Here is a 27,036-nt window from a genome sequence, read left to right on the forward strand (position 1 = left end):
CCCCCGAAAAGGTGAATCCCTCTATAGCTGGGCTGGCGTATGGCTGCTGTCATTGCTATGGGAAAGCCTGACACCTCGTGGTAAAAATGTGAATAGCTCATAACAAGTAACTATAAGATGGTGGATTGATTATAGTCTGCTACAGCATCCAATGTAAATCAAGTCAAATCAAATAAAATGTTATTTGTCAGTGAAATGAAAGTGAAATGCTTACTTACAAGCCCTTAACCAACAATTCAGTTTTAAGAAAAATAAGTGTTAGGTAAAAAATACACAAGTGAGAAATAAAAATAAAAATAACATTAAAGAGCAGCAGTAAAATAACAATAGCGGGGCTATATATAGGTGGTACCGGTACAGAGTCAATGTGCGGGGGCACAGGTTAGTCGAGGTAATTGAGGTAATATGTACATGTGGGTAGAGGTAAAGTGACTATCCATAGATAATAACCAGAGAGTAGCAGCAGCTCAAAAGAGGGGGTCGGGGTGGGGGGTTAGCCATTTGATTAGCTGTTCAGGAGTCTTATGGCTTGGGGGTAGAAGCTGTTAAGAAGCCTTTTGGACCTAGACTCAGCGCTCCGGTACCGCTTGCCGTGCGGTAGCAGAGAGAACCGTCTTTGACCATTTTTAGGGCCTCCACCTGGTATAGGGATCCTGGATGGCAGGAAGCTTGGCACAAGGGATGTATTGGGGTACACAGTAACCTCTGTAGTGCCTTGCGGTAGGAGGCCGAGCAGTTGCCATACCAGGCAGTGATGCAACCGGTCAGGATGCTCTCGATGGTGCAGCTGTATACCTTTTTGAGGATGTGAGGACCCATGCCAAACATTTTCAGTCTCCTGAGGGGGAATAGATGCATATGTATTCTTCTCCGGTTAACATTTTTCCAACAGGTTTTTTTTTGGGTGGCGATAAAACCAGTGTGGAAGTATAGTATGCTGCTGCTGTATATCCCTCTCCAGTTGAGTGTCTCTCCTTCTGTCCTGAATCAAGATGGCACTGACCTGCCCAGTTCTGCACATGAGTTTTCGCTGCTCTCTCCTGTCTGAGGGTGTTGGATGTGTCCCCAACTGCCTCCACTGGATGGCGATACTATTCAATCAATCCCCTTGTCTCCATTCAACCATGCCCCACACTAGGGTTAGTGCTATCCCTGATCCTTGGGATGTCCCTACACTAAACCCTAACCGTAACCATTTAAAATTCAATCTTCAAAGGGGTGACATCAGAGTTGGACGTCCAATGGATCTCAGATTGCACTAGGGGGCGACCGTTGGCCACCTTGCAGAAGCACAGTGTGTGGGCAGGCTTTTAATCCACTTCAACAATCACATCTGTTATGTTACCAAGCAGGTTTCGTTCTTCCTTATTGCATTCACTAATCCAGAATAGCCAGATGGGCCATGGAGGGAAGGAATGATGAAACCTTAAGGTATTCAAACTGGGATGCAGTGTTTTTTAGTGAAGCTGTTGTACAATGATATATTGTGTCTCACACCTTGAGGTCAGCCAATGGCATGTCTGCTTCTTTCCAAGACTGTCAGAATAGCTTTACATTTTGACATTTACATTTGAATCATTTAGCAGACGCTCTTATCCAGAGCGACTTACAGTAGTGAGTGCATACATTTCATACTTTTTTATTTTTATTTTTATACTGGTCCCCTGTGGGAATCGAACCCACAAACATGGCATTGCAAGCGCCATGCTCTACCAACTGAGCTTTAGGCGTCTCTTCCGTTGCTTTTACAGATGAGAATAACTGATTCTGCAGAACACCCTAACAATTTTCAAGTTGCATTCGTCATATGTACAGGATACACATGATACACACTGTCCAACAAAATGCTGACTTGTAGATTCCCACTCGACAATGGAACAACAATAAGACGTAATAAAATATAAGAATAGGAACATAAAGGAAATGGCTCAGTAGAATAGAATAAACATTTTAGCGTCAGCATAATACAGGAATGCAAAATGAATAGTCCATTATTTACATGTGTTTTGGGGACACCTAAGATAAAACCACAGCAAACAAGGATTTTCACCATTCAGCATCTCTGTGTCCTTCAGGTTAGCTTCTCCAAAGAGCTCTCAGAATTTGATACAGTAAGTACCATGACAGCAAGGAGGTGAATATTGGACACCGTTCAGGTGTGGAGCTTCCGATGACGCGAGGTGCATATGATCAAATCATTAAAGGAAGCTCAGGGGAAAGAAAAAGAGATGGGCGAGGTGGGAGGATGAGGAAGGGGGAGGAAGATGACCTCAAGGTCAGGACTCTCTCTGACGCAGTACACTGTTCAGCTCTCCAGAGCTCTCTCCAGGTTTCAATTATGCCAACCTTTCACCGCAGAGATCAGAGTTCAGCCCTGCAGTTCCTGAGGCTCCTGTGGTCTGTTTATATTAGCGAGCAGTGCAACCTTGAGCACCGCAGACCAGACCACACTGAGTCAGTAGGTAGACTGGGGATGGGCTAGGGAAGAAACTGGAGGTATACTGCAGCCACATAGTGAGGTATCATAGATTTCATAACATTTAACACAGTAGTCACCAGCCCAGGTTCTGGAGAGCAGATGGAGGTGCTTTTGTTCAAGCCCAGCACAGCACCATCTAGACCTTGATTAGCTGAATCAGATGTGTTAGTGCTAGAACAAAAGCATGCACCTCTTGGAGCAGTATTCAAGCTCTGCATTCCCTGTTCCTCCAGCCCACACATACACTTTAGACAAATCCTCCAGCGCTAAGAGGTGATTTAGCGTCCGGTCAAGTACAAAGCCGTCACATTTGTACAGCTTGCTGTTACTGTGTGGAACGACGGTTGGTAATGCGGAAAAATGTACAACCCCTGTCTACATAATCTCCACATAAACAGATTGGTCAGACAGAATGCTCAAATGGATGGCGAGATAGAGGGAGAGACAAATGGATGGATGGCGAGATAGAGGGAGAGACAGATGGATGGATGGCGAGATAGAGGGAGAGACAGATGGATGGATGGCGAGATAGAGGGAGAGACAGATGGATGGATGGCGAGATAGAGGGAGAGACAGATGGATGGATGGCGAGATAGAGGGAGAGACAGATGGATGGATGGCGAGATAGAGGGAGAGACAGATGGATGGATGGCGAGATAGAGGGAGAGACAGATGGATGGATGGCGAGATAGAGGGAGATACAGATGGATGGATGGCGAGATAGAGGGAGAGACAGATGGATGGATGGCGAGATAGAGGGAGAGACAGATGGATGGATGGCGAGATAGAGGGAGAGACAGATGGATGGATGGCGAGATAGAGGGAGAGACAGATGGATGGATGGCGAGATAGAGGGAGAGACAGATGGATGGATGGCGAGATAGAGGGAGAGACAGATGGATGGATGGATGGATGGCGAGATAGAGGGAGAGACAGATGGATGGATGGCAAAAGAAAAGCAGACAGGCGAAGGACAGGCAGGCTCAGAATGATGATGGAGATTTATATATTTTCATATTTTTATACTGAAGTATCTTCAAATGGTATTTCTGTACACCCGGTAGGCTGTTAGTTACTGATGATGCAGCTGTAGGGTACATACATGTGGAAGTCATGTAATATATGCATGTGGCAGTTTACTGTAGCATAGGCCTACCTGTGCCTACGCAGCTCACCAATAAATCAACTTTGGGAGAATATTAGAGATGCAGATAGGATTTACTTTTTGTCTTTTCTATGCAGAGCCTGAGGAATATGTGCACATTTTCTCTTTCGTGTTACAGTTCAATGTGCCCTTGTGATGGTCTCCTCTCCCCGTGGTGGTTGTGTTTGTAGCCCGTCACATTGGGGTTGGTGTTAAGGAAAGTATGCCCGGCACATGCTGCCATAATGTGCTGACAACCAAATGTTTCTAATTAGAAGAGCCAAGCAGATGGGTCATTTCACCCAGAGAGAAAGGAAGGTGTGTGTGTGTGTGTGTGTGTGTGTGTGTGTGTGTGTGTGTGTGTGTGTGTGTGTGTGTGTGTGTGTGTGTGTGTGTGTGTGTGTGTGTGTGTGTGTGTGTGTGTGTGTGTGAGAGAGAGAGAGAGACTCCCATATATCTATTGGATGAAATACCACAGTGTGCCATCACAGCAGCAAGATTTGTGACCTGTTGCCACAAGAAAAGGGCAACCAGTGAAGAACAAACACCACTGTAAATACAACCCATATTTACGTTTATTTATTTTCCCTTTTGTACTTCAACTATTTGCACATAATATGACACTTGCCATTTCTCTATTCCTCTGAAACCTTTGTAATGTAATGTTTATAAAGCACCTTGCATTGAATTAAATTGAGAGAGAGAGAGAGAGAGAGAGAGAGAGAGAGAGAGAGAGAGAGAGAGAGAGAGAGAATGGGTACAGAGCAGAGTGAGAATGGGGAGAGAGTGAGCAGAGAGAGAGAGAGAGAGAGAGAGAGAGAATGGGTACAGAGCAGAGTGAGCAGGGGAGGGAGAGAGAGAGAGAGGGAGAGAGAGAATGGGTACAGAGCAGAGTGAGCAGGAGAGGGAGAGAGAGAGAGAGGGAGAGAGAGAATGGGTACAGAGCAGAGTGAGCAGGGGGGAGGAGAGAGAGAGAATGGGTACAGAGCAGAGTGAGCAGGAGGGAGAGAGAGAGAGAGAGAGAGAGAAAGAGAGAGCGAGAGAGAATGGGTACAGAGCAGAGTGAGCAGGGGAGGGAGAGAGAGAGAGAGGGAGAGAGAGAATGGGTACAGAGCAGAGTGAGCAGAGTGAGAGAGAGAGAGAGGGGAGAGAGAATGGGTACAGAGCAGAGTGAGCAGGAGAGGGAGAGAGAGAGAGAGAGAGAGAGAGAGAGAGAGAGAGAGAGAGAATGGGTACAGAGCAGAGTGAGCAGGGGAGGGAGAGAGAGAGAATGGGTACAGAGAGAGAGAGAATGGGTACAGAGCAGAGTGAGCAGGGGAGGGAGAGAGAGAGCCCATCTGGTTTGTAACTAGATAGAGATTTTGTCTGAGTTCATTTTCATAAACACACTATTCAAGATGTGCCAATGTGACACACAATACATTGTGGACTTGTTGATACAATACCATGTGTAATGAATTACATTATCATACAGAAATAGAAATATGTAGTTTTTCATAACCCATTTTCTTTGTTTTGTGTTTTGCAGTCCTAACACGCATGCTACATTTCTGCACCCCCTGCTTCATTTCCACCTAATGAACTCCGTAAAATTGCCCAAAGTAATTTCCATATTGTCTTTTCACACCATTTATATGTTTGAGCAGCTTTGGCGGTGTTGTGAATATTGATATTTTAGAGCCATTTGGGTCCTCTTTGATTTCAGTTGCAAACAATCAAGGTGAAATATCTACAGAATGTATGACCTTTTCTGAGTTCCCTTTTCTCCTGGGCTTTGAGTTTTCAGTTTATAAATTTCCAGTCGCTAACAGTGTTTGAAACAATTGTTTCTAGCTCTACACAATGTTCCTAGTGTATCTTAACTCTTTGTATAGGACGCGAGTCTGGCTCCAGGCATAAACAACATTAACGGTCTCTTAGGGCCCCCAGTGACTAGGGGGCCCTAAATACACCAGCTGCAATTTTGAGTTGTGCATAAGCAGTTTTCTCTTGTAATGTCAATTACCTTACAATTAGCCATGTATATTTTTAGATTGGCTGTTAATTTAGCCAGCTATCTAAACTTGTAGTAATCATTGACGAACACTGAACGGGCATGTGCCCAGGGGCCCTGACCTCCATGGGGCCCCCATTGTTAGACATTCTCCTTTTGCTCATGATGCACGCAGCAAATTATATGTAACAACACCCTGAGCGCATCGGACACAAAACGAAACACCAATACAAATGCAACAACAGCACAAAATTGATTAACAACTTTGTGGAATTTGCACCAATCAAAGCAGTGAAGCATGGTCAAAACCATTTATCTTGGGGAGACTTGGGGGAGCGAGGTTCCAAAATGCAATCATATCACACGCAATTTGACCATTTATAAAATTGTCATATTTGTTTATACAGACTAGTTCAAAAATAAGTGAAACTTGACAAATTATCTAATGGATTATGATCATTTGGTGGTAAAGAAATGGAGGTGCAAAAACCCAAGTTTGCACCCCCATTTGAATTTTCTCCGTGGCTCAGGAGGCCATGTGTCGGCTACAGAGAAAGGCTGTTTGGCTCTTTCAGAGATGATCTATAATATTGCTCAGATCAGTCGCGACTCATGAAGAGGGAGAACTTTAAAGGTGTTTCTGATTAATAAACAATACCATGCTGGGTGGGTGGTAATATTCAAATAAAACCCAGCCCTGAAAAGAAACCTAGAGTGAAAAGAAACCCAGCCCTGAAAGGAAACCTAGACTGAAAAGAAACCCAGCCCTGAAAGGAAACCTAGACTGAAAAGAAACCCAGCCCTGAAAGGAAACCTAGACTGAAAAGAAACCCAGCCCTGAAAGGAAACCTAGACTGAAAAGAAACCCAGCCCTGAAAGGAAACCTAGACGGAAAGAAACCCAGCCCTGAAAGGAAACCTAGACTGAAAGAAACCCAGCCCTGAAAGGAAACCTAGACTGAAAGAAACCCAGCCCTGAAAATAAACCTAGACTGAAAAAAACAGCCCTGAAAGGAAACCTAGACTGAAAAGAAACCCAGCCCTGAAAGGAAACCTAGTCTGAAAGAAACTCAGCCCTGAAAGGAAACCTAGACTGAAAAGAAACCCAGCCCTGAAAGGAAACCTAGACTGGAAAGAAACCCAGCCCTGAAAAGAAATGTAGACTAAAAAGTATTAGCACACATCATATGGGAAACGTGGCATTGGCACAGAAAATATCCGAAAATACCACGTTGGATTTCCCACACAAAATATACGACTCTCCACTCAATGGCAAAATGGATATAATTGCAGGAAATTAGCTGTAAAACTGAGAAAAGTTATCTCTGCCCCATGGCAAAATGTGTAGAATTGCATTACATTTGTTACATTGCCCTGATTCGACCCTTTATCTTCTGATTCGGGTCGTTCAGACGGGACCGCTAGGCTAAAGGTGAGGCTGGCCCATTTGGAAATGGCACAAAAAGATGGAGTGTGTTAGACAGATGGAGTTGATATAGAAATGAGGAAAATGGTAATAGGATCCGAGAACTGGAGCTAGACGCTGGCTCCAGTGCGACTCCACAACCTGCCCATCACCAAGCCCACTTCGATGTATGTAAAAAAATATTGCTTTAGTCCCTCCATTCCGGGAGTCGGAAGTTGATTCCTATTTCTCAGCGTTTGAACGTGTGGCCACTTCGTTGCATTGGGTACTCGAGGTTTGGCCGCACCTGTTGCAATGTAAATTGTCTGGGAAAGCTCAGGAAGTAGTAGCTGCTCTCTCAGTGGAAAAGACAGTTTACAGTACGATATTGTTTAACCTCTTCAGTCGACCCTCTACTTTTTTGAACATTCTGTTAAAAATCGCGCAACATTTCAGCGCCCTGCTACTCATGCCAGGAATATAGTATATGCATTTGCTTAGTCTGTGTGGATAGAAAACACTCAGACGTTTAAAAAACTGGTTAAATCACTGCTGTGGCTTTACCAGAACGGCATTTACATCGAAAAGCACAGGAAAAACTGATCACTGAAAATGGGGAAAATATATCCATGCGCTACTTGAACCCATTGATAAACGTGAACCACAATTAATTGCCTGAGGTTGCAGTACCTACAGCTTCCACAGGGTGTCTAGAGTCTTGTCATTTCCCTTCGAGTTTTTTCTTGGTCAAACACATACAGGACACCGTATCTAATCCGGTCTGGGACCGGATATTTTCGTTGAGTTTCTAGCCGGACATTTTTCCAGACGGACAGCTAATGATCTTTACATCGCCTCCTGATGAATTTTATCGCTTATTAACGTTTACTAATACCTAAAGTTGCATTACAAACGTATTTCGAAGTGTTTTGTGAAAGTTTATCGTCGACTTTTTGAATTTTAAAAAATGACGTTACGTTTTGAAACAATGTTTTTTTCGTTTATCACACAGTCTACATATAACGATATCTAGGCTTTATATGGACCGATTTAATCGAAATAAAGACCCAAATAGTGTTTATGGGACATCTAGGAGTGCCAACAAAGAAGATGGTGAAAGGTAATGAATGTTTTCTATTTTATTGTGCGGTTTGTGTAACGCCGAAATGCTAATTATTTTGTTTACGTCCCCTGTGGGTCTTTTTGGGTGTTACATGCTATCAGATAATAGCTTCTCATGCTTTCGCCGAAAAGCATTTTAAAAATCTGACTTGTTGCCTGGATTCACAACGAGTGTAGCTTTAATTCGATACCCTGCATGTGTATTTTAATGAACTTTTGAGTTTTAACTAATACTATTAGCATTTAGCGTAGCGCATTTGCATTTCCAGAGCTCTAGTTGGGACGCAAGCGTCCCGAGTAGAAGCAACAGGTTAAACAACTGTGTTGCAGGCTTATGAGTTGGTGCCTGAAGCTTATAGGCAGCGCTTCAGGAACCACAAAAAAACCTCTCTCCGTACTTTTGAGTTTGCAAGGGACAAAGTCTCTGTTTAATCGCTGGTGTTCATCCAGCAAAGTTAATGCCTTTTCTGATATTCAAGAGTTGATGCTGTTGGAGAATTTTAAAAGCAACCGGCCTGATAGAATTGTAGTTCATTTAAATGAACAGAAAGTGGTGACATTGGCCCAGGCAGCAGTGTTGGCAGATGAGTATGCTATGACACACAACACTATTTGGTGCACCATGTTTTGAAGGCCGAATGATTACATCATCAGTGCCTCGTTCGGGTTGCTTTTCCTCCAATGACCCCAAGTCTTCGCACGAAATCTGAATGTTTTTACTGTCACCAAAAGGGTCACGTGATTGCGGACTGCCCGGTTTTGAAAAATAAACCGAAACAGTTCCTGTCACCATCCCCTAAATTGAAAAGTGTGGGTTTAGTGCAGTCTATGGCTCGTCTGTTGGACCGAGTTATTGATTCAGCATTTGGGAAAACGGACCCTATCTATACTCCATTTATCTCTGCCGGTTGTTTCCTTAACTGGAGAACAATCGGATTAAAAGCCCATACAAATCTTACGAGACACAGTAATTGTTACTGATGCTTTACCCTGGTCCCCTGAAACGTATTGTGGCTCGCATGTCATATTACAGGGTATAGAGACAAACAATGTACCATTACACTGGGTCCACTTAGTGTCAGACTTGGGATCAGGACGTTTCCGTGTTGGTTTAGTGTCTACACTGCCAGTAAAAGGAGTCACATTGCTACTAGGGAATGATACTGCTGGTGGTAATGTCACTCCTGTGTTAAGTAGTAGACAACCCAGAAATCAAAACTACAGATAAATTGGTTCAAGAATTTTCCCATGTTTTTCCTGCTTGTGTTAACGAGGGCACAATCTCGCAAGCTGGGAGATGTGGTGAATTTGTTGAGGTAGACAGTGCCTTGAGTATTCCTTCTGCAAGCCCAACGAATTTATTACCTGACATTCTTGTCTGTCACCCCCGAGAAAGTGATTGAAAGTCAAAAAGGAGACCCCATTCTTTGCAAGTGTTTTGCTTCGGTAAGTTCCACTGAGGAATCTAAAACTAGGGAGACCGCCTACTTTATGGAAGCAGGAGTTTTGATGTGTAAATGGGAAGCTCATAACACCGTTAGTGACTGGAGTGAAGTGTGTCAAGTGGTTGTTCCTACACTGTTCCAACAGCAGGTGCTGTCACTCGCCCATGACCAGGCGTGGTCCGGACATTTGGGGATCACGAAGACTTTTAACCGAGTCCTTCTGCATTTTTTCTGGCCAGGTTTGAAGTCTGACGTGGTCCAATCTTGTAAAACATGTCATGCGTGTCAACTCACTGGGAAAGCGAGTCAAAAAATTCCTTGTGCACTGCTCTGTCCGATTCCTGTGGTGGGGGAACCGTTTGAACGAGTGATAATCAATTGTTTAGGCCCGTTGCCGAAAACCAGGTCAGGTTACCAGTTCTTACTAACAATAATGTGCAGTGCTACTCGATACCCAGAGGCTATCCCTCTCTGTACTATAATGGCTAAGACTGGTGAAGGCACTAGTGAAGTTCTTCTCTACGTTTGGACTCCCTAAAGTATTCCAAACTGATCAGGGAACCAACTTTGTCAAAACTGTTCTCAAATGTGTTAAAGACACTATTTCCCATCAGGTCTCTAGTGTGTGTCATCCGGAGAGTCAAGGGGCCCTCGAACGCTGGCATCAGACACTGAAGGAGATGTTACGCAAGTATTGCATGGATACCAGTACTGATTGGGATGAGGGGGTGCCCGTGGTCCTATTTGCTGTCAGGAAAACAATACAAGAGTCCTTAGGGTTAAGCCCTGTTGACCTTGTGTTTGGACACACCCCACCCCGCTGTCTCCAGTGTGGCTGCTGTAGTGCTGAAACCTGACTGGGACCTAGAAGAGGATAAGGGTGTGTTGGAGTTACGCCATATGTTACAGCAATGTGAACTCTTATGTAATTCAGAGATGCTGAAAAAGTTACCCTCTTAGATAGAACATTTGGATAACAATCAAACTAATGATCTTATCCTATTGATAAATAGTTTTCTCAATGTGTTACAGGATGTTCCAAGTCGCACGTCCATCTTGGAACATAACGTGGATGTGGGGAACGCTGCTCCTACATGTCAGCATCCGTATCGGGTTAATGCTAAGAAAAGGGAGGTAATAAAGTGAGGTAGCTTATTACAGAATGACATGGCAAAACCCAGTAATAGCTCCTGGAGTTCCCTGTGCATTCTTGCTCCTAAGCCTGACAATACGTCCCGCTTATGTACGGACTATCGTCGCGTAAATTCCGTTACAAAGTCGGATTCTTTTCCTCTACCTTGCTTAGATGACTGCATTGATAGACTTGGCTCTGCTGCTTACGTTAGTAAGTTAGATTTGCTAAAAGGTTATTGGCAGGTGCCTCTGACCTCTCGAGTTTCTGACATCTCTGCTTATGTGACGCCTGATGACTTCGTACAATACACTGTGATGCCCTTTGGAATGTGTAATGCACCTGCTACTTTTCAGTGCTTAGTTAACATTTTCTTCGCAGATGTGCCAAAATGTACTGCTTACCTTGAAGATGTGACTCATTCATCTACTTGGTCTGATCATCTCGCCACCTTAAAATGTTTCAGCGGTTGGAGAATGCTTCTTTAACCCTCAATTTTGCCAAGTGAGTTTGGGAGGCTACTGTAACTTAGGGAAGCAGGTGGGACGAGGTCAAGTGCGCCCAGTAACTGGCAAAGTGGAAGCAACTATGCTTTTGAGTTCGCCAAAGCGTTACTTTGTAGTGCCCCAGTGCTTGACAAACGTTTTAAGTTGGAGGTAGACGCTAGTATAGTTGGGGCTGGGAGCGGTTCTCTTGCAGGAAGATTAAGAGGGAGTGGATCGGCCCGTATTTATTTTTTATTTTTTATTTTTTCTCCTGTAAGTTCAACTCGTGTCAGTCAAGGTACTCCACCACTGAACAAGACGGTGGCTTTATTTCTAGCCTAAGTTTTTTGAGGTATGTGGGCTCCAGTGCCTTGCCTGTTCTGGTCTTCACGGACCATTATCCTTCAGTGTTTCTTAGGCAAATGTACCGCCGCCTTATGCGGTGGGCTCTCATTGTACACGGATACAATATACAGATTTACTATGTGAAGGGTTCGGCGAATGTGGTTGCCGACACACTATCATGGGTTCAGTAACTGGGGATGCGTGTTGGTTTTATTGCAAACTGGAAGATTGCAGGTTTTGGGGTGGGTGTGCTACATTCCCCAGTTTCTCGGTTTTGGGTTTGTTTGTGTATATGTATGTGTGTATTTCAGGAAATGGCTTCCTGGGTTCCAAAGCAGCTGATTGGTTAGCCCCATTGCAGATTGGAGCTCTGACCCCACCATCTCATCAGGGGATACAACTGTCTGCAATTACCGACTCCTTCTGCAGCTTGAAAAGCCAGTGTTCCTTTGTTAGGAGAGAGCTTCTATGTACGTGTTGGTGGTTGGTCTGGTAAATTTGTAAAGTATTTTGTGGCCGGTCCTGCCGGTATGTTAAAAGGACTGTTTTTGATTATTGAAATCGTTCATTTTACGTGAGTAATTCTGTTTTTGTTCCCAGGGGGGAAGGGGAAGGAACCTTGGGAGGTTTTAGGCAAGAGGCCTGCGGGCATACATATACCCGTAGTGTGTACTCTGTCTATGCACACTAGGTAAGACCTGGGTGGACCACCCCCTGTATTTTGGTTAGCGCACCAGGAGGTGCTAAAAGGTTAGGTAAGTAGTGGGTAGGCAGGTAAGGTAGGAGAGCGGACTCTTCAACTTTTACTCTTTTTGCTTTGGTTCTGTCCAGCCCTTTTCTCCCACATTACCATGTTAAGGAAATAAATTCCCTGTAACTGTAATATTCTCTGTCATCCTTACCAGCACCTACAATCACATACCTCTTTCACTCCACGGGGAGTTGTGTGTCGCAGGGTGTTGCGTTCCCCCCCCCAAGAGGCATGCGTAACAGTAAATGACAGCAGAACAAATCTCGACTGAGGTCCTTTTGTACTTTTGGGGATAGAATGCTATCTGTTGAGCTGAGAAGACAAACCAACCAAGGCACACTGATCTGTTCAGCTGAACAAAGAGAAAGGGTATCTAGTCAGTTGTTCAACTGAAACGTGTCTTACACGTTTAACAAGACTCCTCAATCAGGGAGGTAGATGACATCCACGTCAGCGGTGCCCGGGGAGCAGTGGGTTAACTGCCTTGCTCAGAGGCAGAATGATAGGATAGTTGGCTCTTGCTTCTGTATAAAGACAGAGAGAAGTTGGAGAGAGGCAGGAAGCCACAGGAAGAGAAATAGACATCTGGATAGACAAGCAGACGAAACAGATTACAACAATTTATTTTGATCTATGAATGTACATGGCTGAAGTAGGCAACTGTATACAGCCAGATGCAATAGGAATCAATCTTAATGAACTCTAATGGAAGATAATACAAAGTGAGTACTGGATTCCTGTCCAGTGGGTGTACTTGTACATCAAATCAAATCAAATCAATTTATATAGCCCTTTGTACATCAGCTGATATCTCAAAGTGCTGTACAGAAACCCAGCCTAAAACCCCAAACAGCAAGCAATGCAGGTGTAGAAGCACGGTGGCTAGGAAAAACTCCCTAAAAAGGCCAAAACCTAGGAAGAAACCTAAAGAGGAACCAGGCTATGAGGGGTGGCCAGTCCTCTTCTGGCTGTGCCGGGTGGAGATTATAACAGAACATGGCCAAGATGTTAAAATGTTCATAAATGACCAGCATGGTCAAATAATAATAATCACAGGCAGAACAGTTGAAACTGGAGCAGCAGCACGGCCAGGTGGACTGGGGACAGCAAGGAGTCATCATGCCAGGTAGTCCTGAGGCATGGTCCTAGGGCTCAGGTCCTCAGAGAGAGAGAAAGAAAGAGAGAAAGAGAGAATTAGAGAGAGCATACTTAAATTCACACAGGACACCGGATAAGACAGGAGATGTACTCCAGATATAACAAACTGACTCTAGCCCTCGACCCATAAACTACTGCAGCCTAAATACTGGAGGCTGAGACAGGAGGGGTCAGGAGACACTGTGGCCCCTTCCGATGATACCCATGGACAGGGCCAAACAGGAAGGACATAACAGGAAGGATATACTTATTGCAGGCAAAGGCTGCCTATGGAGGTGTGTGTGCAACCTTTCTTCTTGTGTCTCCAAACATCACAACCAGGCTGATGCAATGAGAATGAACCTCCCAAGCAGTATTACCTGATTACCATGACAAGTTGTAACAACTATACAAGAACCTTAGGGTGTAAGCTACAGGGAATTGAACAGTATGCGTCACTTGACCATGTTAGTTCACCAAGATAAATCAAGACCAAATTAGTTCACCAAGATAAATCAAGACCATGTTAGTCCACCAAGATAAATCAAGACCATGTTAGTCCACCAAGATAAATCAAGACCATGTTAGTCCACCAAGATAAATCAAGACCATGTTAGTCCACCAAGATAAATCAAGACCATGTTAGTCCACCAAGATAAATCAAGACCATGTTAGTCCACCAAGATAAATCAAGACCATGTTAGTCCACCAAGATAAATCAAGACCATGTTAGTCCACCAAGATAAATCAAGACCATGTCCACCAAGATAGTCCACCAAGATAAATCAAGACCATGTTAGTCCACCAAGATAAATCAAGACCATGTTAGTCCACCAAGATAAATCAAGAAGACACCAAGATAAATCAAGGTTAGTCCACCAAGATAAATAAATCAAGATAAACCATGTTAGTCCACCAAGATAAATCAAGACCATGTTAGTCCACCAAGATAAATCAAGACCAAGTTAGTCCACCAAGATTAAATCAAGACCATGTTCCACCAAGATAAATCAAGACCAGTCCAAAGATAAATCAAGACCATGTTAGTCCACCAAGATAAATCAAGACCATGTTAGTCCACCAAGATAAATCAAGACCATGTTAGTCCAAGATAAACCAAGATAAATCAAGACCATGTTAGTCCACCAAGATAAATCAAGACCATGTTAGTCCACCAAGATAAATCAAGACCAAGTTAGTCCACCAAGATTAATCAAGACCATGTTAGTCCACCAAGATAAATCAAGACCATGTTAGTCCACCAAGATAAATCAAGACCATGTTAGTCCACCAAGATAAATCAAGACCATGTTAGTCCACCAAGATAAATCAAGACCATGTTAGTCCACCAAGATAAATCATGTTAGTCCACAAGATAAATCAAGACCATGTTAGTCCACCAAGATAAATCAAGACCATGTTAGTCCACCAAGATAAATCAAGACCATGTTAGTCCACCAAGATAAATCAAGACCAAGTTAGTCCACCAAGATTAATGTTAGTCCACCAAAGATAAATCAAGTTAGTCCACCAAGATAAATCAAGACCATGTTAGTCCACCAAGATAAATCAAGACCATGTTAGTCCACCAAGATAAATCAAGACCATGTTAGTCCACCAAGATAAATCAAGACCATGTTAGTCCACCAAGATAAATCAAGACCATGTTAGTCCACCAAGATAAATCAAGACCATGTTAGTCCACCAAGATAAATCAAGACCATGTTAGTCCACCAAGATAAATCAAGACCATGTTAGTCCACCAAGATAAATCAAGACCATGGTAGTCCACCAAGATAAATCAAGACCATGTTAGTCCACCAAGATAAATCAAGACCATGTTAGTCCACCAAGATAAATCAAGACCAAGTTAGTCCACCAAGATTAATCAAGACCAAGTTAGTCCACCAAGATTAATCAAGACCATGTTAGTCCACCAAGATAAATCAAGACCATGTTAGTCCACCAAGATAAATCAAGACCAAGTTAGTCCACCAAGATTAATCAAGACCATGTTAGTCCACCAAAGATAAATCAAGACCATGTTAGTCCACCAAGATAAATCAAGACCATGTTAGTCCACCAAGATAAATCAAGACCATGTTAGTCCACCAAGATAAATCAAGACCATGTTAGTCCACCAAGATAAATCAAGACCAAGTTAGTCCACCAAGATTAATCAAGACCATGTTAGTCCACCAAGATAAATCAAGACCATTTTAGTCCACCAAGATAAATCAAGACCATGTTAGTCCACCAAGATAAATCAAGACCATGTTAGTCCACCAAGATAAATCAAGACCAAGTTAGTCCACCAAGATAAATCAAGACCATGTTAGTCCACCAAGATAAATCAAGACCAAGTTAGTCCACCAAGATTAATCAAGACCATGTTAGTCCACCAAGATAAATCAAGACCATGTTAGTCCACCAAGATAAATCAAGACCATGTTAGTCCACCAAGATAAAGATATTATCTCTGGGATCCAGGTATTGGACCAGGCTACCATGACATCATCAGTGGAAATCCACTTGGGTTTGTTATAAATACAAAGAGCATCTTCGTGTGTGTGTTTGCCTTTCTGTCTCTGTGCTGTACAGTACATACTCTAGCTGCTAGCATTAGAAATGAGAATGCTCTTGGAAGGCTTGAAAGGAGGTTAATGTTATAGACATAAAAGGGCTGTGTGTGTGTGGCCTCTTCAAAATAAATCATAAAATGTCCATACTGTATGTGCTCCTAAGCCCCTTAGTGCTTGTGTCATCAGTGTTTTCATAGGGACAGTGAGCTGGGCATTGTGTAAGTAGAGGATGAAGATGCAGAGTGAGACACAGGCCTCATATGCTTCTTAAGGGACTTTATTGATGAGTAAACTTCCACTCACACATGCACACCAACAAGATCTCACAGATGCTTTCTCACGCATGCAAGCATGAGAACACGCACACATGCACACACACACACACAGCTGCCACTTCGTGCATGACTTGAATGTTAAGCGCCTAGGTGGACCAGTGTAAAACGTTTTCTCGTTGTTTGGAGGCTGTCGCCCAGGCTGCTCCTTTATGTCCGTCACACATCAAACAGTGTACACACACACACACACACACACACACATACACACACACACACACACACACAAACGTGATCACATACGTGAATTATTACACTGTAATATGAATAGGACACGTTATCACCACAGAAAGTTCACATTTTCAACTCACCATATGGCCACTTGGAGACCCATTAGGACATTTCTTTAAAACAGGACATTTCTTATTTTTTTGTTCTCCCTGCTTTTTCTGTTCTGCTTTCTCTCTACTCCCCAGCAGCCTTTTGTCCAAATACATATGAACCCTTCAACAGAAGAACCATACAGGATCTTAATTTGAGCCAGTTTGCTACAGCAGGAACAGAATCCTGCAGCAACAGGAAATGTGAATTATTATGTGGAGTATAATTAATGGACATCTTTGTTGGGGTTGACACATTTTTCATAAGGGAAAATCAAGTTTGAAATTTAAGTGAATCTCACATACTTCAGAAACCTTTTTAAGGTTATCCTGCAACAGGGTGATCAAATTAAGATCCTACATCTGTATGTGCATTTAGCATTTTCAGATCTTTACTGATTTTGTATCTTACATGTTCACTGTAATGTCCAGAGGTGGCAATAGACCATGGTGACTATTTATAGTCTAAGTAATATCAAGACTGTGGATCATTCATATCCACTGCTAGAAATGTACCATATCACCAAAATGTTCTAAAACTGAGATATATGGTTATTCGGTTGAAAGGTTCACATTCAGTTCCAGGTATAGTGTCGCTGGTCCAAATGAAAGGCAAATTAAAACATTCAAATGAAGGAATTAATTCTGCTTTATCTTCGGAGCCAACTGAAGTTTGACTCAGGGGGGAAGAAGAACTTTGCTGTGTGTTGTATATCTCCCTTGCTACTAATAGTTTTGTTGAAACAAGATTTTACAATGACTGATCCAGTAAAATTTGAATTTCACAACTGTTTTGGAGGACATGTGGAACAAACATATTGTTCCAAACAGTTTAAAGTCCTTTGTGTTATGTTTATATGCATATTCATGGCTCCAGTATTAGCACACAGTACTATGTACTACCTACATGCAGCACATACTGTATATTACCATGTGCATAAGCTTAGTTGGGTTTACAGTAAGACGGAAGCTCACCAGCATCTCACTTTCTCCACAGTTGCAGTTGCAATTCTGTTGCACAGATGGGCTTGTTGGCATGGGAACACTTGGCCCCAGAATGGCTGCCAAGTCTGATTGACTGTCCCATCAGCACAAAGACTGCATCCAGTGAAGGCTAATACACACACACACACAAACCAACTGTTAGTTTGCCATTGTGTGGTTTCGGCCAGGGTCATATCTACTGTGCATACACATAATTTGTGTATACATCTACATATCATGAATACATCTGAGTCTGGTTGAGGCGATCATTTTTCAATATGAGAGCAAATGTGATTTTAAACCCTGAAGTCTCTACCTTGTCTATGATGATTCATTGTGTTTTTTGGTGTTTGCTCACATTAGGTGATTGATTTGAAGTGTTTATTGCAGCAGATCATCCTTTGAGAATGTCCCTTCAGAAGCCTGTGTGGTAGTTAGGCCAGACAGTGTTATCTGTGGATGTCTGCCTTCTAGCTGGGAGTGATTGACATCTCATGTCTGTTCGGGTAGATGCCTGACATTTCTAAAAGTCACCACACACGCCTAGACCTCGCTGATCAGCCTTGCGCTGTCTGTGTGTGTGTGTGGATGTGTTTAACTACACTTGTGTGTGTGTGGACGTGTTTAACTATACTTGTGGGGACCTGAAGTCCCCACAAGAACAGTAAAGAAATACAATTTGACCAACTGGGGACATTGTTGGTCCACACAAGGTCAAATGCTATTTCTAGGGGATTTAGAATTAGGTTTAGGGTTAGGAACTAGGGTTAAGTTTCTGGGTTAGGGTTAGGGAAAATAGGATTTTGAATGGGACTGAATTGTATGTCCCCACAAGGTTAGCTAAACAATACTGTGTGTGTGAGAGAGAGAGAGAGAGAGAGAGAGAAACTGTAACGGCTTTCTTCTGTGGATCAAGGAGAGGACCAAAGCGCAGCGTGGTTAGTGTTCATCATGTTTAATAAAGATGATAAATGTGAACACTACAAAATACAAAACAAATGTGAAAAAACGGAAACAGTTCTGTCTGGTGCAGACACACGAAGACAACCACCCACAAAACCCAACACAAAACAGGCTACCTAAATATGGTTCCCAATCAGAGACAATGACTAACCCCCCCCCCCTCAAGGTGCGGACTCCGGCCGCAAAACCTGAACCTATAGGGGGGGTCTGGGTGGGCATCTGTCCGCGGTGGCGGCTCTGGCGCAGGACGTGGACCCCACCATAGACTTTGTCCGCTTTAGTGTCCTCCTAGGAACGGCGACCCTCGCAACAGACCTTGGACTGGCAACCCTACTAAAGGGCCCCACTGGACTGAGGGCAGCTCCTGGCTGACTGACGGCTCTGGCAGCTCCTGGCTGACTGACGGCTCAGGACAGATGGGCGGCTCTAGCAGCTCTGGAGAGACGGGAGGCTCTAGCAGCTCTACCTAAATATGGTTCCCAATCAGAGACAATAACTAACACCTGCCTCTGATTGAGAACCATATCAGGCCAAACATAGAAATGGGAAAACTAGACACACAACATAGAATGCCCACTCAGCTCACCTCCTGACCAACACTAAAACAAAGAAAACACAAAAGAACTATGGTCAGAACGTGACAGAAACCATTATTTCTGTTTCACTAGATTGGTTTCCATCCAATTGATGATGGATATGCATTTAAATATTCTCAAATCCACATAAATAAAATATGCAAATTTTCCACTAGTGTTGTGCTTCCACCAAAATGACTTGTTGCAGATACAAATCAGTGTGTGATGTACTTTTTTCACTTAAGTTTTCATGTACCGAATAAAAATCTAATGTTCAATGTGTTTCCATCACATTTTAAACTATACCTATAGTATTGTTACAGAAAATGTTAAATAGCAAATGTGCCTCCTCTGATCTTGGCACGTGGGCTCTAGTGTGAGTAGGTTCTGCAGGTAGGCTAGACTACACGATGAGATTATGCACAAGAGCAAGAATGTTTTTATTTGTCAAACGGCAGTCAAGCATCGATCATCGTGTCAGCAGAATAAGACCCTCAATATTTAATGGAAAGCAGCATCAAGCTCAGTACCGTGCACTTTCAGCACCCTGTGAAGTTCATAACAATTCATCAGTAGCCTAATAAACTGCACGGTTTACCGAGTCGTAGTGCAAGGCCCAAACACCATATCATCACGTGACTCCAAGTTTACTTCGATATGATGGTTATTAAATCAATATTTGTGCCTATATCAATATTGCGCTTACAGTGCCTTGCAAAAGCATTCATCCCACTTGGCTTTTTCCCTATTTTGTTGCATTACAACCTGCAATTTAAATGGATTTTTATTTGGATTTCATGTAATGTGTAAGGTTCTGTATTTATTTTCTTAGTCAACCTTGTGTTCTGTTTCTTTGTGTTCTTGAATGTAGCCCTGTCTCCCATTTTTGTTCATTGATTTCACCTGTGTTAGTTACTCAACTGGTCTCATCAGCTCCTTATTTACTTCAGTTCATTCTGTTTGTGCCTTTGTGAGGTATTGTTTGTTTTGATTCTACTAAACCTTTTCCTAGCTTGTTTGTGAGAAGTTATAGCCTTCAGTCCTAGTTTTGATTCACCTGCCTGTTTTCCTATCTGTGTATGACCAGTTATAGTCACATAATTACTGAAATAAAGTCCAACTGTGTGCAATTTAAGTGTCACATGATCTGTCACATGATCTCAGTAAAAATATACACCTGTTCTAGAAGGCCCCAGGGTCTGCAACACCACTAAGCAAGGGGCACCACCAAGCAAGCGGCACTATGAAGACCAAGGAGCTCTCCAAACAGGTCAGGGACAAAGTTGTGGAGAAGTACAAATCAGGGTTGGGTTACAAAAAATATCAGAAACTTTTAACATTCCACGGAGCACCATTAAATCCATTATTAAAAAATTGAAAGAATATGGCACCACAACAAACTTGCGAAGAGAGGGCCACCCACCAAAACTCACAGACCAGGCAAGGAGGGCATAATCAGAGAGGCAACAAAGACACCAAAGATAAATAACCCTGAAGGAGCTGCAAAGCTCCACAGCAGAGATTGGAGTATCTGTCTATAGGACCACATTAAGCCGTACACTCCACAGAGTTGGGCTTTACGGAAGAGTGGTCAGAAAAAGCCATTGCTTAAAGAATAAAAAAGGAAACATGTTTGGTGTTCACCAAAAGGCATGTGGGAGACTCACCAAACATATGGAAGAAGGTACTCTGGTCAGATGAGACTAAAATGGAGCTTTATGGCCATTAAGGGAACACTATGTCTGGTGCAAACCCAACACCTCTCATCACCCCAAGAACATCATCCCCACAGTGAAGCATGGTGGTGGCAGCATCATGCTGTAGGGATGTTTTTAATTGGATGGCGCTAAATACAGGGATGGATGGAGCTAAATACAGGGAAATTATTGAGGGAAACCTGTTTGTCTTCCAGAGATTTGAGACTGGGACGGAGGTTCACCTTCCAGCAGGACAATGACCCTAAGCATTCTGCTAAAGCAACACTCAAATGGTTTAAGGGGAAACATTTAAATCTCTTGGAATGGCGTAGTCAAAGCCCAGACCTCAATCCAATTGAGAATCTGTGGTATGACTTAAAGATTGCTGTACACCAGTGGAACCCATCCAATTTGAAGGAGCTGGAGTAGTTTTGCCTTGAAGAATAGGAAAAATCCCAGTACTTAACTATCAAAAGTAAATGTAATTGCTAAAATATACTTAAGTATCAAAAGTAAAAGTATAGTAAAAGTATAAATAATTTTACATTCCTTATATTATAACCTGATGGCACCATTTTTGGATTTTTATTGACAGTTAGCCAGGGGCATTTGTGTTTAGTGAGTCCGCCAGATCAGAGGCAGTAGGGATGACCAGGGATTTTCATTCATAAGTGCGTGAATGGACCATTTTCCTGTCCTGCTAAGCATTCAAAATGTAATGAGTACTTTTGGGTGTCAGGGAAAATGTATGGAGTAAAAAATACATTATTTTCTTTAGGAATGTAGTAAAGTAAAAGTTGTCAAATATAAATAGTAAAGTACAGATACCACAAAAATGACTTAAGTAGTATTTTAAAGTATTTTTCTTAAGTACTTTACACCACTGTCTGTGTGTGTTAGTGTGTGTGTGAGTGAGTGCATGTAAGTATGTAGTGTGCCTGTAAATGCTCTGATGCAGAACCTTTGTCATATTCATCGATACAGAGGGACCTTGAAAGAGAAGTCATTATTAGGATCCAAGCCACTGGCAAATATCTGATTGAACAGTATGTTCCCTTGAGTTCAAAGTCATGGAATCGGCCTCATCTGCTATGTGACTATCCTAATTGGTGTCTTTGAAGTTGCACACCCAAACAACTACCTCCTTTAAAACATGACTTGACACACAACCCACAGTAATATATTTGATATTATCTGTCAGTGGGCCTAATGTCAACACAAAGAGACGTTTTCTTCCTCTTATAATGAGGATGGATGCAGCTTCGTTGCTATTGTCCCTCTACACTGCCGTGCTGAAATGTGAGCCGCTGCCGTGCTGAGTTAGCCAAATGATACATCTCAGACAACCATATTTCTATAAGGCATTATTATCGTGGCTACCATAGCACTGCGGTAATGACAAGGGATGACTCAGTAAGGTCACCTGTGTGATTTCACAGCCACTAATAACATCGTTTTTATTACACGATATAACACTATGATTTATAATATCCTTCCACTTATCAATAAGATAGGAACATGTTTTTCATGTTTTATTTACTGAAGATGAGAAAAATGATGTATTTTAGTGTAATAAACAGTAGTTTACAGACTATTGAATAATAAATGAATTACTGCAGGTGCATTTACTTTCCTGTAGGCCTTTTGTAAGGAGTTGAGGAAAACTGGAGTAAAAACGCATGAAACTCCCCTCCCCTCGGAGATTTCCAGCCTAGTTATGAGCTCATGACATGAGAATTTTAATTTAATTCAGAGACAAGGGATCAACCTTTGAGGTTTATGTATGGAATCGGATTATAGTCATGTAAAATACCCCCTTTCACCAATCCGTTCCTCCAATCCTCGCCCCCCTTTTTTTCTTCAGTTGAATGGGGGGCGCTCGAACCGTCTGTGTGTCAGTGCTCGCCTCTTTGTTCAAACCGATTCAGCTCCTCACCCTCAGCTTCGCCACCTGCGCACGGGGAGTGAGCACCGGCACCGAGTGTCTATCCAGATTTACATTTAGATATCTCTAAATTGGTCATGTGGTAGATGCTGCATATTAGTCGTGAAGCAGACTAGGTGGCTTATTTTTTGAAGGTGTGAAGCGTAGCTTGGGACGTTGAATCATTTTTGCTTCACTTACCGGTTCTTTTTTGCTGTTTCACCCATTCGACCGATCGCTGACAGACGACACTATTGGAGCACCGGGATACGTTTAGAGCACCTTCACTGAAGCGCTGCGTTCCGATCTTACATTCCTGCGGATTTTTTATTTTTACTATTTTCAGGTAAGATTGAACATATTTTCATTGACTGCAAATGGTCAACTTTTTCAATTTGTTTGAGATAAAGGATTTGTGGAAATTGAACCCTGTATGAACAATATTGGGTTAAAGCCTGTATGCAGACCGGGGTATCAGCGGCGTCTGGCCGCAGGGAATGGAATGAATGCATTGCTTATCTTACTCTGTTAAAAATACATTTGGTAGTGTATAAACCTTTGTTGGTCAACCAACCAAGCCAAGATTTCAGCCCAATTATAAGTACTTTCAGGTGTTTTACCATGAAAATTACATAGCCAGATCCTGCTTTCCAGGCACTGTATAATACACGACTTTAACGTGATTTTTGTATGGACATGTTATGCATTCTGTAGCTATTATTTCCTACCTTCCTGACAAGTTATTTCCTTCGGACATATTATTTTCTTCTGACATGTATCCTACTTTGCATGAAAGATGTGGTCATCTATAAGCTCATGGAGGATGACCTCAGTGCCTACCTCTAACTGTGTCTCTGAAAAGACTCCTGCACGTCACACACACTGAGCTTTACAGTAGCTTATTTTGGGCTCTTTTTGATGAAGTAGATCCAAGCTTATATTTAGGACCCATGTAATAAACATTAGACCACTGAATGGCTTGTTTTAGTGTATATACCCAACACAGCTTCTTCTCATGGGAGGTCCTCTGGGCTTGTCTCAGAGTTGCCCTTTATACAGGCTAGGAGAAAAATAGGCTTCCTCAGTAAGGGCCTGATGGGAGACACAAAACTCTAATACTATGGGCTATCAGTAATATGTAAGAAGCATATAAAGTTATGGCACTGGCTTAAATGTTCTGTGGCATTTAAACAGCATCCTCAGTATATAATGGTCCTCAAGTTCATGTTGTGTGTGCAAGAAAAAAGAATGAGTGACTGAGACAGAGAGAGGGGGAGAGAGACAGAGTGAGAGAGGGAGAGAGTCAAAGAGAGGGGGAGAGAGACAGAGAGAGGGGGAGAGAGACAGAGCGAGAGAGGGAGAGAGTCAGAGAGAGCGGGAGATCAGAGAGAGATAGGGAGAGAGGCAGAGAGAGCGGGAGATCAGAGAGAGAGAGGGAGAGAGTCAGAGAGAGATAGGGAGAGAGGCAGAGAGAGAGATCAGAGAGAGATAGGGAGAGAGGCAGAGAGAGTGGGAGATCAGAGAGAGATAGGGAGAGAGTCAGAGAGAGCGGGAGATCAGAGAGAGATAGGGAGAGAGTCAGAGAGAGCGGGAGATCAGAGAGAGATAGGGAGAGAGGCAGAGAGAGAGATCAGAGAGTGATAGAGGGAAACAAAAGAGAAATAGAAAGAGGGTTGGTTCCACAGACAGCTGAGGGAACTTAGATCAGAACACCTGCATAGCTATCATGTTCTCCATTATTTATAATGGTCCCGCCCACTCTAACCTCTCGGGCCAATCAGAGGTGTGGCTGATGTTAGTAACCCCAATACCCTGGCCCGGGCATGACATCAGAGATACATGAAATAAGAGAGATAAATGACAGAATGTTAGCACTACCTCTGTTAACACTCCCCTAGACAATGATAGAATAGGTTATTGTGGCATACACATATATTTGTCTATTTCAAATGTGCTTCATGCAATGTGCATCATTGGAAACATGAGAGACAAGGAAACAGGGTCAACATATTTGCAACATCAGAATGATGGAAACTGGGGAAAAGTACAGACATTTCTGGTTCGTGGTCTGGTCACTAATAATTTAGTCTTTCTCCACATATACCAGCTGTAAATTACACGAGTGCTAAATACTCTAAAAGTCTAAGTCACACAAACACATTGAAATGTACCACTCTGAGGGAGCGCAACTGTTTCAGTCACATAGACAAATAAGATCTATTGTGTGAGGTTATCAGTGGCCTAACAGCTCAAAGCCTTGTCTTGGTCAATTCATAGTTCTTGCATATAAAATAGTCACTCTATTTTTGGTAGGCCTTGTGAAGAAGGGAGTCTACCACCGGCAGTGTATGTCCTAGAAAACTGTGGTTAGCAGGGTGAGGTTAACTAGTCTAGTTTTTACAACACAGAGTTTGGGCTGATGTCATTGTGAAACCACACAGAGAGATAGAGAGGGAGGTAAAGGGGAGGGAGAGAGGGGGGTAGATGGAGGGAGGGGAGAGAGAGGAGAGAATGAGGGAGGTAGGTAGGGGGGATGGATCGGGAGGGAGGGGGTAGAGAGGATCGTCAGGCAGAGAGATGAAAGAATGAAATAAGGAGGAGAAAGAGAGGAACACAAGAGAAGACAGGGAGAGAGAGAGACAGAGATAGGCAGTGAGAGAGAGAGAGAGAGAGACAGAGAGAGACAGAGGGAGAGAAACAGAGACAAAGCGAGAGAGACAGGAACAGCGACAGAGAGAGAGAGAAAGACAGGGACAGAGACAGAAAGAGAGAGAGAGACCGACAGGGACTGCGAGAGAGAGACAGAGAGAGAGAGAGTCAGAGAGAGAGAGAGACAGGGACAGAGAGAAAGAGACAGAGAGACAGAGAGAGACAGGGACAGAGACAGAAAGAGAGAGAGAGAGAGAGACCGACAGGGACTGCGAGAGAGACAGAGAGAGAGAGAGTCAGAGAGAGAAAGTCAGAGAGATAGAGAGCGAGTCAGAGAGAGAGAGTCAGAGAGAGACAGAGACAGAGAGGACGAGGATTTCACCAACCAGACTGAAACTTCTCCAGTGGCACCCATGCATTTTTTATTCTGTCTGGGTGAGTGCGTGAGAGTTCACTCCCGGGATTCCTGGCTCACTGCCAGAGGCCTCACAGACCTCCCTCACAGCCCATCAGATCAGAGAGAGGCTGTGCACTCCCACCGGGAGGAGTGGATGGGAGGAGCCGACCCGCTGAAGGAGAAACAGAGAAGACTGGTAGGCTAGCCTGATCTACTGGCAAGATGGTTAACCACGGCAGGGCCAGATATCTTTACTGTAACCTGTGCCAGTGTTTCCCAAATGGTGTTGTAGCTAGCTCTTCCTGGGTGATTTACAAGGTTGGGGCAAGAAATCTATTATTCATTTTTTATTACGAGGGTCATAAGAAAAGGCTCAAAGCTATAAAAAAAATTCTGGTAACCAATTACTTTAGATGCTGGACGGCAAGCGGTTATAGGAGGCCTGGGCCAGATGCTGACGTAACTTATACCAGGGTTTGTACAGCCAGCTCCCTCTACCCCTCAGCAAATTACAGGGTTGTGATTAGAAATATTGTAAATTTTTCTCAAACAGAAATTCCCAAGAAAAGTAATTTCCAATAAAATTCCCAAAACGATACATGGATCATGTCCCAGAACCACTGGTCTGTGTAGGAAAATGTGGTGCAATGTATAGCATGTTAGAAATAGCCTAAAGAATAAGCACAGCCGGGATAGAGAGGTTTGTCTGAACTGGTAACATGTTGGTTTTACTTGTCCATATGTGCAGATAAGATCAGTTTCAGCACACCACAGACACTAATATACACTCAGTGGCCAGTTTACTAGGTACACCACCGTGTTCACGAAAAGGGTTCGCACCTACAGACATCCAGGTCATCTACAAGTCTTTGCTAGGTAAAGCCCCACCTTATCTCAGCTCACTGGTCACCATAACAACACCCACCAGTAGCACGTGCTCCAGCAGGTATCTCTCGCTGGTCATCCCCAAAGCCAACACCCCCTTTGGCCGCCTTTGCTTCCAGTTCTCTGCTGCCAATGACTGGAATGAATTGCAAAAATCTCTGAAGTTGGAGACTTATATCTCCCTCACTAACTTTAAGCATCAGCTATCTGAACAGCTTACCAATCGCTGCAGCTGTACACAGCCCATCTGTAAATAGCCCATCCAACTACCTACCTCATCCCCATATTGTT

At 43.1% G+C, this 27,036-nt stretch overlaps 1 protein-coding gene across 1 annotated transcript in view; it reads left to right on the plus strand.

Moving 5' to 3' along the window:
- Nucleotides 1-22,850: 22,850 nt before the first annotated feature.
- LOC115114029 (neurocan core protein-like) overlaps nucleotides 22,851-27,036 on the plus strand; it is a 138,533-nt gene continuing 134,347 nt past the window's right edge. Inside the window, exon 1 of the mRNA XM_065013666.1 lies at nucleotides 22,851-23,160. The gene's annotated coding sequence lies outside the window, so the exon portion shown is untranslated. The remainder of the gene's footprint in view (nucleotides 23,161-27,036) is intronic.

Source organism: Oncorhynchus nerka, linkage group LG9b (assembly GCF_034236695.1).
Source record: "Oncorhynchus nerka isolate Pitt River linkage group LG9b, Oner_Uvic_2.0, whole genome shotgun sequence".
NCBI lineage: Eukaryota > Metazoa > Chordata > Actinopteri > Salmoniformes > Salmonidae > Oncorhynchus > Oncorhynchus nerka.